Source organism: Heterodontus francisci, chromosome 22 (genome assembly GCF_036365525.1).
Source record: "Heterodontus francisci isolate sHetFra1 chromosome 22, sHetFra1.hap1, whole genome shotgun sequence".
Taxonomy (NCBI): domain Eukaryota; kingdom Metazoa; phylum Chordata; class Chondrichthyes; order Heterodontiformes; family Heterodontidae; genus Heterodontus; species Heterodontus francisci.
Window position 1 is genome coordinate 35,630,751 of NC_090392.1, and position 15,340 is coordinate 35,646,090.

Below are 15,340 nucleotides of genomic sequence, written 5' to 3' on the forward strand. Positions count from 1 at the left end.
TTTTATTCATGTATATTCTTCCTCGGTTCAATATGAAGGAGCGCTTTGATATTGAGCGGAGCCGCAGTGCATCTCATTTTCAACGCCACCTTGTTAGTGTTCCTGTTACTTGCCGAATGAAGAACAAAATAAAATGATAATTTGGCAGGTCTGCCTGTTTCCTTAGCTTCAGTTACAGAATCAGCTGTGTCCGTCTTGAAGGGAGGCAAAGTGCTCCTAGCGGCTCTGCGTGACGCTGAATCGTTATGTTAATCTGCATCAATAAATCCAGGTATGTCTCTGTTACTGACTGAACAAAACGCTATTAAATCTGTGAGCGACTGTCATAACTTAAATAAATTTTCCCCCTCTGCGTGTCATGAACCTTTACCCCTTGTCATAATTGCGGCTGCATGTTAAGAGCTGGGTTATCAAGGTGCTTCAGACACCAAGAATCTGCTGCAGCAGTGGTTAAATTGAAAAGGATTTTTGCCCCTTTTCACCAAGAAGAAATGTTCAGGAGGAGCAATTTCCCCCAACTTGTTTCCACCGGAGATTCATCATTGCAACGCAAAGAAAGTTTCAGTCACTTGGCTGTTCTGTCAGAGCTGCTCGGAGGTTCAGAGACCCGGATATCATGTGCCTACGTTTTGCTGAGCCGGTGCTTGGTTGATGGGGAGATTTGGCCCGGGTTGTGCTATTTTACCTCCCCGAGATGGCCAATAACCTGTTGATTGAGGCAGCAGACGCCACTTGCTGCTGACAGCGAGTAATTGGACAGTGCGGGTCAAAATATTGCAGCGTGCCCCTGTCTCAACGACTGTGGAGCTGGTGAAAGTGAATTGCTGATGTGCTTTTGCCTCGTCTGAAATGAGACAAAGATTCGCTGATACTTCGCAAGCTCGTGTTGCAGGTTTCTATTCTAATCTGAGCCAAATAAAGTGTCACTGCTCGGTTTTGAGGAACTTTCTGCAGCATCAGGACTAGAAAGAGGAGCGAGTGCAAGGCATTGTGCACACAATGTGCAAGAGAAAGAGAGCTTTGAGAAATTGTGTTGTGTTCATGGGGAATGTCAATGATTGCATATTTCTTGCGAAGATGTTCGGGTTGGTTTTGAAAATGTTTCTGCCCAGTTTCGAACTGGGGACCTTTTGCGTGTGAGGCAAACGTGATCACCACTACACTACAGAAACTCAATACAGTTGCAGCGCTGAGGAAGCTGCAAGTATTGTTAAACTGTACAGTCTTAATTGATTTGTGCTGCTTGTTTCATTGAAATGCAATTCCACTGTGACATTTCGCAAGGCTGCAGAGGTATTGACCCAGCCATGGACGATCAGCAGTGCACAACACATCGCCAGTCCATTCAGGCCATCGTACCATTGCCAGTTTTTTCAAAGACTTGCCATTTGGGCCCACTTCCTTAGCTCTGCTTTTCTTTGCCTCTCCTTTCATGCAATTATCCAATTCCCTTTTTTTTAAAACTCTACCTTAAGAAACTAAGTTTGTAAGAGGTGCAGCAGCTGCTGCAGTGTTAATGCACAGTGTGCCATCATTGACAAAGATTCCCTTCCCCAACCACACCAAGACATCCACTTGGGATTCTTGCCAACTTCTGGATTTCATTTCTCATTATTTACTGATTGCACTGACACATATTTGTGTTTTTAAACTCTTTATTTTGATCAAATGAGTCCTTATTTTGCTGAGTTGCTACATACAATGTGATTACCCTCGCAGTAGAATGCGTAACAGAGGCAGTTATATAATGGGGGCGAAGCTTCACTGCAGCTATATAATGTCCTGGTTGGACCCCACTGCATAGTCTGGGCATGCCAATTTATATAGTATACAAATTGGCCTTGGTATACAGGGCAGTTCAGATCCAGCAGAATGTTTGCAGAGTTCAAATGGTTAGATTAGGAAGCCATGTCCCCTCTTCCACAGAGACAGCTGTTGGTTTCCACCTGGTGCCTCACTTGTTTCTGAATTTCAAGGTGTAGAATGAAATCAAGCAACGTAACCCAAGTTTGCATGTAATTCCACGCAATCATCAAACACATCATTCCTGTCTTCCTCACCTTAGCTGCACAGCCCTCGAAACGTTGCAATCCATGTAACACAGTATTTGTTCCAGGTTTAGGCTTTCAGCCGTATTATAATAATATCTGTGCCCTCATCTTGAAATGAGATTCTCAGCAATATCCAACACAAATTGAATTGCATAGATGACAGGCAAATATAGGAAAACAGGTCAGTATGCAACACAATTCCATGGTGCCCATTTTCAGATGCACAATAGTCATCTTTTCCAGCAAATGAAAGAATTTTTCAGTGAATCATTTGCAAAGTCAGAGTTAATGGCATTTGTGCTTTTCTTTCTTCTTGTTTTCAAACATACTGGCGCCTAAATCCAATTCATGTATATTCATGTTTATTGAGGAGACCAAACGCAGACTGGGTGACCGCTTTGCGGAATACGTCGGCTCAGTCCGCAAGCAGGACCCTGAGCTTCCGGTTGCTTGCCATTTCAAGACTGCCCACTGCTCTCATGCTCACATCTCTATCCTGGGATTGCCTCAGTGTTCCAGTGAACATCAACACAAGCTCGAAAAACAGCATCCCGTTGACCGATTAGTTTAGTTTGGTGATACAGCAATGAAACAGGCCCTTCGGCCCACCGAGTCTGTGCTGACCATCGACCACCCATTTATACTAATCCGACACGAATTCCATATTCCTACCACATCCCCACCTTCCCTATATTTCCCCACCACCTCCCTATACGAGGGGCAATTTATAATGGCCAATTAACCTATCAAGCAGCCAGTCTTTGGCATGTGGGAGGAAACCGGAGCACCCAGAGGAATCCCACGCAGACACAGGGAGAACTTGCAAAAACCACGCAGGCAGTGCCCAGAATTGAAAGCGGGTCGCTGGAGCTGTGAGGCTGCGGTGTGAACCACTGCACACGAGAGCGTGCCGGACTGAATATTGAGTTCAATAATTCCAGAGCATGACGGGGCCCACATTTTACTTTCATTTTTTGTTATTTTTCATTTTTACATTTTTTACATTTTTTTGTATGTTTATTTTATTTCATCTTAGTTTGTTCAGTTTGCTTACCCACTGTTTTTTTTTCCTGTTTGTACTTGCTGCTGTTCAATTTTCAGTCCATTAACAGTCCTCTCTGTACTAATGCTTTGTCTTTCAACACACCATTAACATATTGTTTGCCTTTGCTCCATGACCTTCTGGTCAGCTATTCTGTGGCCTTGTCCAATCTACACCTTCTCCTTTGTTATCTCTTGCTCCACCCCCGCTTTACTTGCTTCTAACCTTTGACATTTCTAATATTTGCCATTTCTGAAGAAGGGTCACTGAGCCGAAATGTTAACTCTGCTTCTGTCTCCACAGATGCTGCCAGTCGTGCTGAGTATTTCCAGAATTTCTTGTTTTTATTTCAGATTTCCAGCATCCACAGTATTTTGCTTTTATTCAATTATATTCTTCCTCGGTTCAATATGAAGGAGCGCTTTGATATTGAGCGGAGCCGCAGTGCATCTCATTTTCAACGCCACATTGTTAGTGTTCCTGTTACTTGCCGAATGAAGAACAAAATAAAATGATAATTTGGCAGGTCTGCCTGTTTCCTTAGCTTCAGTTACAGAATCAGCTGTGTCCGTCTTGAAGGGAGGCAAAGTACTCCTAGCGGCTCTGCGTGACGCTGAATAGTTATGTTAATCTGCATCAATAAATCCAGGTATGTCTCTGTTACTGACTGAACAAAACGCTATTAAATCTGTGAGCGACTGTCATAACTTAAATAAATTTTCCCCCTCTGCGTGTCATGAACCTTTACCCCTTGTCATAATTGCGGCTGCATGTTAAGAGCTGGGTTATCAAGGTGCTTCAGACACCAAGAATCTGCTGCAGCAGTGGTTAAATTGAAAAGGATTTTTGCCCCTTTTCACCAAGAAGAAATGTTCAGGAGGAGCAATTTCCCCCAACTTGTTTCCACCGGAGATTCATCATTGCAACGCAAAGAAAGTTTCAGTCACTTGGCTGTTCTGTCAGAGCTGCTCGGAGGTTCAGAGACCCGGATATCATGTGCCTACGTTTTGCTGAGCCGGTGCTTGGTTGATGGGGAGATTTGGCCCGGGTTGTGCTATTTTACCTCCCCGAGATGGCCAATAACCTGTTGATTGAGGCAGCAGACGCCACTTGCTGCTGACAGCGAGTAATTGGACAGTGCGGGTCAAAATATTGCAGCGTGCCCCTGTCTCAACGACTGTGGAGCTGGTGAAAGTGAATTGCTGATGTGCTTTTGCCTCGTCTGAAATGAGACAAAGATTCGCTGATACTTCGCAAGCTCGTGTTGCAGGTTTCTATTCTAATCTGAGCCAAATAAAGTGTCACTGCTCGGTTTTGAGGAACTTTCTGCAGCATCAGGACTAGAAAGAGGAGCGAGTGCAAGGCATTGTGCACACAATGTGCAAGAGAAAGAGAGCTTTGAGAAATTGTGTTGTGTTCATGGGGAATGTCAATGATTGCATATTTCTTGCGAAGATGTTCGGGTTGGTTTTGAAAATGTTTCTGCCCAGTTTCGAACTGGGGACCTTTTGCGTGTGAGGCAAACGTGATCACCACTACACTACAGAAACTCAACACAGTTGCAGCGCTGAGGAAGCTGCAAGTATTGTTAAACTGTACAGTCTTAATTGATTTGTGCTGCTTGTTTCATTGAAATGCAATTCCACTGTGACATTTCGCAAGGCTGCAGAGGTATTGACCCAGCCATGGACGATCAGCAGTGCACAACACATCGCCAGTCCATTCAGTCCATCGTACCATTGCCAGTTTTTTCAAAGACTTGCCATTTGGGCCCACTTCCTTAGCTCTGCTTTTCTTTGCCTCTCCTTTCATGCAATTATCCAATTCCCTTTTTTTTTAAACTCTACCTTAAGAAACTAAGTTTGTAAGAGGTGCAGCAGCTGCTGCAGTGTTAATGCACAGTGTGCCATCATTGACAAAGATTCCCTTCCCCAACCACACCAAGACATCCACTTGGGTTTCTTGCCAACTTCTGGATTTCATTTCTCATTATTTACTGATTGCACTGACACATATTTGTGTTTTTAAACTCTTTATTTTGATCAAATGAGTCCTTATTTTGCTGAGTTGCTACATACAATGTGATTACCCTCGCAGTAGAATGCGTAACAGAGGCAGTTATATAATGGGGGCGAAGCTTCACTGCAGCTATATAATGTCCTGGCTGGACCCCACTGCATAGTCTGGGCATGCCAATTTATATAGTATACAAATTGGCCTTGGTATACAGGGCAGTTCAGATCCAGCAGAATGTTTGCAGAGTTCAAATGGTTAGATTAGGAAGCCATGTCCCCTCTTCCACAGAGACAGCTGTTGGTTTCCACCTGGTGCCTCACTTGTTTCTGAATTTCAAGGTGTAGAATGAAATCAAGCAACGTAACCCAAGTTTGCATGTAATTCCACGCAATCATCAAACACATCATTCCTGTCTTCCTCACCTTAGCTGCACAGCCCTCGAAACGTTGCAATCCATGTAACACAGTATTTGTTCCAGGTTTAGGCTTTCAGCCGTATTATAATAATATCTGTGCCCTCATCTTGAAATGAGATTCTCAGCAATATCCAACACAAATTGAATTGCATAGATGACAGGCAAATATAGGAAAACAGGTCAGTATGCAACACAATTCCATGGTGCCCATTTTCAGATGCACAATAGTCATCTTTTCCAGCAAATGAAAGAATTTTTCAGTGAATCATTTGCAAAGTCAGAGTTAATGGCATTTGTGCTTTTCTTTCTTCTTGTTTTCAAACATACTGGCGCCTAAATCCAATTCATGTATATTCATGTTTATTGAGGAGACCAAACGCAGACTGGGTGACCGCTTTGCGGAATACGTCGGCTCAGTCCGCAAGCAGGACCCTGAGCTTCCGGTTGCTTGCCATTTCAAGACTGCCCACTGCTCTCATGCTCACATCTCTATCCTGGGATTGCCTCAGTGTTCCAGTGAACATCAACACAAGCTCGAAAAACAGCATCCCGTTGACCGATTAGTTTAGTTTGGTGATACAGCAATGAAACAGGCCCTTCGGCCCACCGAGTCTGTGCTGACCATCGACCACCCATTTATACTAATCCGACACGAATTCCATATTCCTACCACATCCCCACCTTCCCTATATTTCCCCACCACCTCCCTATACGAGGGGCAATTTATAATGGCCAATTAACCTATCAAGCAGCCAGTCTTTGGCATGTGGGAGGAAACCGGAGCACCCAGAGGAATCCCACGCAGACACAGGGAGAACTTGCAAAAACCACGCAGGCAGTGCCCAGAATTGAAAGCGGGTCGCTGGAGCTGTGAGGCTGCGGTGTGAACCACTGCACACGAGAGCGTGCCGGACTGAATATTGAGTTCAATAATTCCAGAGCATGACGGGGCCCACATTTTACTTTCATTTTTTGTTATTTTTCATTTTTACATTTTTTACATTTTTTTGTATGTTTATTTTATTTCATCTTAGTTTGTTCAGTTTGCTTACCCACTGTTTTTTTTCCTGTTTGTACTTGCTGCTGTTCAATTTTCAGTCCATTAACAGTCCTCTCTGTACTAATGCTTTGTCTTTCAACATATTGTTTGCCTTTGCTCCATGACCTTCTGGTCAGCTATTCTGTGGCCTTGTCCAATCTACACCTTCTCCTTTGTTATCTCTTGCTCCACCCCCGCTTTACTTGCTTCTAACCTTTGACATTTCTAATATTTGCCAGTTCTGAAGAAGGGTCACTGAGCCGAAATGTTAACTCTGCTTCTGTCTCCACAGATGCTGCCAGTCGTGCTGAGTATTTCCAGAATTTCTTGTTTTTATTTCAGATTTCCAGCATCCACAGTATTTTGCTTTTATTCAATTATATTCTTCCTCGGTTCAATATGAAGGAGCGCTTTGATATTGAGCGGAGCCGCAGTGCATCTCATTTTCAACGCCACATTGTTAGTGTTCCTGTTACTTGCCGAATGAAGAACAAAATAAAATGATAATTTGGCAGGTCTGCCTGTTTCCTTAGCTTCAGTTACAGAATCAGCTGTGTCCGTCTTTAAGGGAGGCAAAGTACTCCCAGCGGCTCTGCGTGACGCTGAATAGTTATGTTAATCTGCATCAATAAATCCAGGTATGTCTCTGTTACTGACTGAACAAAACGCTAATAAATCTGTGAGCGACTGTCATAACTTAAATAACTTTTTCCCCTCTGCGTGTCATGAACCTTTACCCCTTGTCATAATTGCGGCTGCATGTTAAGAGCTGGGTTATCAAGGTGCTTAAGACACCAAGAATCTGCTGCAGCAGTGGTTAAATTGAAAAGGATTTTTGCCCCTTTTACACAAGAAGAAATGTTCAGGAGGAGCAATTTCCCCCAACTTGTTTCCACCGGAGATTCATCATTGCAACGCAAAGAAAGTTTCAGTCACTTGGGTGTTCTGTCAGAGCTGCTCGGAGGTTCAGTGACCCGGATATCATGTGCCTACGTTTTGCTGAGCCGGTGCTTGGTTTCTGGGGAGATTTGGCCCGGGTTGTGCTATTTTACCTCCCCGAGATGGCCAGTAACCTGTTGATTGAGGCAGCAGACGCCACTTGCTGCTGACAGCGAGTAATTGGACAGTGCGGGTCAAAATATTGCAGCGTGCCCCTGTCTCAACGACTGTGGAGCTGGTGAAAGTGAATTGCTGATGTGCTTTTGCCTCGTCTGAAATGAGACTAAGATTCGCTGTGACTTAGCAAGCTCGTGTTGCAGGTTTCTATTCTAATCTGAGCCAAATAAAGTGTCACTGCTCGGTTTTGAGGAACTTTCTGCAGCATCAGGACTAGAAAGAGGAGCGAGTGCAAGGCATTGTGCACACAATGTGCAAGAGAAAGAGAGCTTTGAGAAATTGTGTTGTGTTAATGGGGAATGTCAATGATTGCATATTTCTTGCGAAGATGTTCGGGTTGGTTTTGAAAATGTTTCTGCCCAGTTTCGAACTGGGGACCTTTTGCGTGTGAGACAAACGTGATCACCACTACACTACAGAAACTCAACACAGTTGCAGCGCTGAGGAAGCTGCAAGTATTGTTAAACTGTACAGTCTTAATCGATTTGTGCTGCTTGTTTCATTGAAATGCAATTCCACTGTGACATTTCGCAAGGCTGCAGAGGTGTTGACCCAGCCATGGACGATCAGCAGTGCACAACACATCGCCAGTCCATTCAGGCCATCGTACCATTGCCAGTTTTTTGAAAGACTTGCCAAATTGGGCCCACTTCCTTAGCTCTGCTTTTCTTTGCCTCTCCTTTCATGCAATTATCCAATTCCCTTTTTTTTAAACTCTACCTTAAGAAACTAAGTTTGTAAGAGGTGCAGCAGCTGCTGCAGTGTTAATGCACAGTGTGCCATCATTGACAAAGATTCCCTTCCCCAACCACACCAAGACATCCACTTGGGATTCTTGCCAACTTCTGGATTTCATTTCTCATTATTTACTGATTGCACTGACACATATTTGTGTTTTTAAACTCTTTATTTTGATCAAATGAGTCCTTATTTTGCTGAGTTGCTACATACAATGTGATTACCCTCGCAGTAGAATGCATAACAGAGGCAGTTATATAATGGGGGCGAAGCTTCACTGCAGCTATATAATGTCCTGGTTGGACCCCACTGCATAGTCTGGGCATGCCAATTTATATAGTATACAAATTGGCCTTGGTATACAGGGCAGTTCAGATCCAGCAGAATGTTTGCAGAGTTCAAATGGTTAGATTAGGAAGCCATGTCCCCTCTTCCACAGAGACAGCTGTTGGTTTCCACCTGGTGCCTCACTTGTTTCTGAATTTCAAGGTGTAGAATGAAATCAAGCAACGTAACCCAAGTTTGCAATGCATTCCACGCAATCATCAAACACATCATTCCTGTCTTCCTCACCTTAGCTGCACAGCCCTCGATAAGTTGCAATCCATGTAACACAGGATTTGTTCCAGGTTTAGGCTTTCAGCCGTATTATAATAATATCTGTGCCCTCATCTTGAAATGAGATTCTCAGCAATATCCAACACAAATTGAATTGCACAGATGACAGGCAAATATAAGAAAACAGGTCAGAATGCAACACAATCCCATGGTGCCCATTTTCAGATGCACAATAGTCATCTTTTCCAGCAAAGGAAAGAATTTTTCAGTGAATCATTTGCAAAGTCAGAGTTAATGGCATTTGTGCTTTTCTTTCTTCTTGTTTTGCAACATACTGGCGCCTAAATCCAATTCATGTATATTCATGTTTATTGGGGAGACCAAACGCAGACTGGGTGACCGCTTTGCGGAAGACATCGGCTCAGTCCGCAAGCAGGACCCTGAGCTTCCGGTTGCTTGCCATTTCAAGACTGCCCACTGCTCTCATGCTCACATCTCTATCCTGGGATTGCCTCAGTGTTCCAGTGAACATCAACACAAGCTCGAAAAACAGCATCCCGTTGACCGATTAGTTTAGTTTGGTGATGCAGCAGTGAAACAGGCCCTTCGGCCCACCGAGTCTGTGCTGACCATCGACCACCCATTTATACTAATCCGACACGAATTCCATATTCCTACCACATCCCCACCTTCCCTATATTTCCCTACCACCTCCCTATACGAGGGGCAATTTATAATGGCCAATTAACCTATCAAGCAGCCAGTCTTTGGCATGTGGGAGGAAACCGGAGCACCCAGAGGAATCCCACGCAGACACAGGGAGAACTTGCAAACACCACGCAGGCAGTGCCCAGAATTGAAAGCGGGTCGCTGGAGCTGTGAGGCTGCGGTGTGAACCACTGCACACGAGAGCATGCCGGACTGAATATTGAGTTCAATAATTCCAGAGCATGACGGGGCCCCCATTTTACTTTCATTTTTTGTTATTTTTCATTTTTACATTTTTTACATTTTTTTGTATGTTTATTTTATTTCATCTTAGTTTGTTCAGTTTGCTTACCCACTGTTTTTTTTCCTGTTTGTACTTGCTGCTGTTCAATTTTCAGTCCATTAACAGTCCTCTCTGTACTAATGCTTTGTCTTTCAACACACTATTAACATATTGTTTGCCTTTGCTCCATGACCTTCTGGTCAGCTATTCTGTGGCCTTGTCCAATCTACACCTTCTCCTTTGTTATCTCTTGCTCCACCCCCGCTTTACTTGCTTCTAACCTTTGACGTTTCTAATATTTGCCAGTTCTGAAGAAGGGTCACTGAGCCGAAATGTTAACTCTGCTTCTGTCTCCACAGATGCTGCCAGTCGTGCTGAGTATTTCCAGAATTTCTTGTTTTTTTTTCAGATTTCCAGCATCCACAGTATTTTGCTTTTATTCATGTATATTCTTCCTCGGTTCAATATGAAGGAGCGCTTTGATATTGAGCGGAGCCGCAGTGCATCTCATTTTCAACGCCACCTTGTTAGTGTTCCTGTTACTTGCCGAATGAAGAACAAAATAAAATGATAATTTGGCAGGTCTGCCTGTTTCCTTAGCTTCAGTTACAGAATCAGCTGTGTCCGTCTTTAAGGGAGGCAAAGTACTCCCAGCGGCTCTGCGTGACGCTGAATAGTTATGTTAATCTGCATCAATAAATCCAGGTATGTCTCTGTTACTGACTGAACAAAACGCTAATAAATCTGTGAGCGACTGTCATAACTTAAATAACTTTTTCCCCTCTGCGTGTCATGAACCTTTACCCCTTGTCATAATTGCGGCTGCATGTTAAGAGCTGGGTTATCAAGGTGCTTAAGACACCAAGAATCTGCTGCAGCAGTGGTTAAATTGAAAAGGATTTTTGCCCCTTTTACACAAGAAGAAATGTTCAGGAGGAGCAATTTCCCCCAACTTGTTTCCACCGGAGATTCATCATTGCAACGCAAAGAAAGTTTCAGTCACTTGGGTGTTCTGTCAGAGCTGCTCGGAGGTTCAGTGACCCGGATATCATGTGCCTACGTTTTGCTGAGCCGGTGCTTGGTTTCTGGGGAGATTTGGCCCGGGTTGTGCTATTTTACCTCCCCGAGATGGCCAGTAACCTGTTGATTGAGGCAGCAGACGCCACTTGCTGCTGACAGCGAGTAATTGGACAGTGCGGGTCAAAATATTGCAGCGTGCCCCTGTCTCAACGACTGTGGAGCTGGTGAAAGTGAATTGCTGATGTGCTTTTGCCTCGTCTGAAATGAGACTAAGATTCGCTGTGACTTAGCAAGCTCGTGTTGCAGGTTTCTATTCTAATCTGAGCCAAATAAAGTGTCACTGCTCGGTTTTGAGGAACTTTCTGCAGCATCAGGACTAGAAAGAGGAGCGAGTGCAAGGCATTGTGCACACAATGTGCAAGAGAAAGAGAGCTTTGAGAAATTGTGTTGTGTTAATGGGGAATGTCAATGATTGCATATTTCTTGCGAAGATGTTCGGGTTGGTTTTGAAAATGTTTCTGCCCAGTTTCGAACTGGGGACCTTTTGCGTGTGAGACAAACGTGATCACCACTACACTACAGAAACTCAACACAGTTGCAGCGCTGAGGAAGCTGCAAGTATTGTTAAACTGTACAGTCTTAATCGATTTGTGCTGCTTGTTTCATTGAAATGCAATTCCACTGTGACATTTCGCAAGGCTGCAGAGGTGTTGACCCAGCCATGGACGATCAGCAGTGCACAACACATCGCCAGTCCATTCAGGCCATCGTACCATTGCCAGTTTTTTGAAAGACTTGCCAAATTGGGCCCACTTCCTTAGCTCTGCTTTTCTTTGCCTCTCCTTTCATGCAATTATCCAATTCCCTTTTTTTTAAACTCTACCTTAAGAAACTAAGTTTGTAAGAGGTGCAGCAGCTGCTGCAGTGTTAATGCACAGTGTGCCATCATTGACAAAGATTCCCTTCCCCAACCACACCAAGACATCCACTTGGGATTCTTGCCAACTTCTGGATTTCATTTCTCATTATTTACTGATTGCACTGACACATATTTGTGTTTTTAAACTCTTTATTTTGATCAAATGAGTCCTTATTTTGCTGAGTTGCTACATACAATGTGATTACCCTCGCAGTAGAATGCATAACAGAGGCAGTTATATAATGGGGGCGAAGCTTCACTGCAGCTATATAATGTCCTGGTTGGACCCCACTGCATAGTCTGGGCATGCCAATTTATATAGTATACAAATTGGCCTTGGTATACAGGGCAGTTCAGATCCAGCAGAATGTTTGCAGAGTTCAAATGGTTAGATTAGGAAGCCATGTCCCCTCTTCCACAGAGACAGCTGTTGGTTTCCACCTGGTGCCTCACTTGTTTCTGAATTTCAAGGTGTAGAATGAAATCAAGCAACGTAACCCAAGTTTGCAATGCATTCCACGCAATCATCAAACACATCATTCCTGTCTTCCTCACCTTAGCTGCACAGCCCTCGATAAGTTGCAATCCATGTAACACAGGATTTGTTCCAGGTTTAGGCTTTCAGCCGTATTATAATAATATCTGTGCCCTCATCTTGAAATGAGATTCTCAGCAATTCCAACACAAATTGAATTGCACAGATGACAGGCAAATATAAGAAAACAGGTCAGAATGCAACACAATCCCATGGTGCCCATTTTCAGATGCACAATAGTCATCTTTTCCAGCAAAGGAAAGAATTTTTCAGTGAATCATTTGCAAAGTCAGAGTTAATGGCATTTGTGCTTTTCTTTCTTCTTGTTTTGCAACATACTGGCGCCTAAATCCAATTCATGTATATTCATGTTTATTGGGGAGACCAAACGCAGACTGGGTGACCGCTTTGCGGAAGACATCGGCTCAGTCCGCAAGCAGGACCCTGAGCTTCCGGTTGCTTGCCATTTCAAGACTGCCCACTGCTCTCATGCTCACATCTCTATCCTGGGATTGCCTCAGTGTTCCAGTGAACATCAACACAAGCTCGAAAAACAGCATCCCGTTGACCGATTAGTTTAGTTTGGTGATGCAGCAGTGAAACAGGCCCTTCGGCCCACCGAGTCTGTGCTGACCATCGACCACCCATTTATACTAATCCGACACGAATTCCATATTCCTACCACATCCCCACCTTCCCTATATTTCCCTACCACCTCCCTATACGAGGGGCAATTTATAATGGCCAATTAACCTATCAAGCAGCCAGTCTTTGGCATGTGGGAGGAAACCGGAGCACCCAGAGGAATCCCACGCAGACACAGGGAGAACTTGCAAACACCACGCAGGCAGTGCCCAGAATTGAAAGCGGGTCGCTGGAGCTGTGAGGCTGCGGTGTGAACCACTGCACACGAGAGCGTGCCGGACTGAATATTGAGTTCAATAATTCCAGAGCATGACGGGGCCCCCATTTTACTTTCATTTTTTGTTATTTTTCATTTTTACATTTTTTACATTTTTTTGTATGTTTATTTTATTTCATCTTAGTTTGTTCAGTTTGCTTACCCACTGTTTTTTTTCCTGTTTGTACTTGCTGCTGTTCAATTTTCAGTCCATTAACAGTCCTCTCTGTACTAATGCTTTGTCTTTCAACACACCATTAACATATTGTTTGCCTTTGCTCCATGACCTTCTGGTCAGCTATTCTGTGGCCTTGTCCAATCTACACCTTCTCCTTTGTTATCTCTTGCTCCACCCCCGCTTTACTTGCTTCTAACCTTTGACGTTTCTAATATTTGCCAGTTCTGAAGAAGGGTCACTGAGCCGAAATGTTAACTCTGCTTCTGTCTCCACAGATGCTGCCAGTCGTGCTGAGTATTTCCAGAATTTCTTGTTTTTTTTTCAGATTTCCAGCATCCACAGTATTTTGCTTTTATTCATGTATATTCTTCCTCGGTTCAATATGAAGGAGCGCTTTGATATTGAGCGGAGCCGCAGTGCATCTCATTTTCAACGCCACCTTGTTAGTGTTCCTGTTACTTGCCGAATGAAGAACAAAATAAAATGATAATTTGGCAGGTCTGCCTGTTTCCTTAGCTTCAGTTACAGAATCAGCTGTGTCCGTCTTGAAGGGAGGCAAAGTACTCCTAGCGGCTCTGCGTGACGCTGAATAGTTATGTTAATCTGCATCAATAAATCCAGGTATGTCTCTGTTACTGACTGAACAAAACGCTATTAAATCTGTGAGCGACTGTCATAACTTAAATAAATTTTCCCCCTCTGCGTGTCATGAACCTTTACCCCTTGTCATAATTGCGGCTGCATGTTAAGAGCTGGGTTATCAAGGTGCTTCAGACACCAAGAATCTGCTGCAGCAGTGGTTAAATTGAAAAGGATTTTTTGCCCCTTTTCACCAAGAAGAAATGTTCAGGAGGAGCAATTTCCCCCAACTTGTTTCCACCGGAGATTCATCATTGCAACTCAAAGAAAGTTTCAGTCACTTGGCTGTTCTGTCAGAGCTGCTCGGAGGTTCAGAGACCCGGATATCATGTGCCTACGTTTTGCTGAGCCAGTGCTTGGTTGATGGGGAGATTTGGCCCGGGTTGTGCTATTTTACCTCCCCGAGATGGCCAATAACCTGTTGATTGAGGCAGCAGACGCCACTTGCTGCTGACAGCGAGTAATTGGACAGTGCGGGTCAAAATATTGCAGCGTGCCCCTGTCTCAACGACTGTGGAGCTGGTGAAAGTGAATTGCTGATGTGCTTTTGCCTCGTCTGAAATGAGACAAAGATTCGATGATACTTCGCAAGCTCGTGTTGCAGGTTTCTATTCTAATCTGAGCCAAATAAAGTGTCACTGCTCGGTTTTGAGGAACTTTCTGCAGCATCAGGACTAGAAAGAGGAGCGAGTGCAAGGCATTGTGCACACAATGTGCAAGAGAAAGAGAGCTTTGAGAAATTGTGTTGTGTTCATGGGGAATGTCAATGATTGCACATTTCTTGCGAAGATGTTCGGGTTAGTTTTGAAAATGTTACTGCCCAGTTTCGAACTGGGGACCTTTTGCGTGTGAGACAAACGTGATCACCACTACACTACAGAAACTCAACACAGTTGCAGCGCTGAGGAAGCTGCAAGTATTGTTAAACTGTACAGTCTTAATCGATTTGTGCTGCTTGTTTCATTGAAATGCAATTCCACTGTGACATTTCGCAAGGCTGCAGAGGTATTGACCCAGCCATGGACGATCAGCAGTGCACAACACATCGCCAGTCCATTCAGGCCATCGTACCATTGCCAGTTTTTTCAAAGACTTGCCAGTTGGGCCCACTTCCTTAGCTCTGCTTTTCTTTGCCTCTCCTTTCATGCAATTATCCAATTCCCTTTTTTTTTAAACTCTACC

General features: G+C 44.0%; 5 non-coding genes across 5 annotated transcripts; all 5 read right to left on the minus strand.

The window, feature by feature from the left end:
• Positions 1 to 1,099: 1,099 nt before the first annotated feature.
• On the minus strand, positions 1,100 to 1,172 carry trnav-cac (transfer RNA valine (anticodon CAC)). The gene has a single exon. It is a non-coding gene; the product is annotated as a tRNA-Val (tRNA).
• Positions 1,173 to 4,570: 3,398 nt separating this feature from the next.
• trnav-cac (transfer RNA valine (anticodon CAC)) lies at positions 4,571 to 4,643 on the minus strand. The gene has a single exon. It is a non-coding gene; the product is annotated as a tRNA-Val (tRNA).
• A 3,386-nt stretch (positions 4,644 to 8,029) lies between these two features.
• On the minus strand, positions 8,030 to 8,102 carry trnav-cac (transfer RNA valine (anticodon CAC)). The gene has a single exon. It is a non-coding gene; the product is annotated as a tRNA-Val (tRNA).
• Positions 8,103 to 11,499: 3,397 nt separating this feature from the next.
• trnav-cac (transfer RNA valine (anticodon CAC)) lies at positions 11,500 to 11,572 on the minus strand. The gene has a single exon. It is a non-coding gene; the product is annotated as a tRNA-Val (tRNA).
• Positions 11,573 to 14,969: 3,397 nt separating this feature from the next.
• Positions 14,970 to 15,042, minus strand: trnav-cac (transfer RNA valine (anticodon CAC)). Its single transcript has one exon. It is a non-coding gene; the product is annotated as a tRNA-Val (tRNA).
• Positions 15,043 to 15,340: the final 298 nt, after the last annotated feature.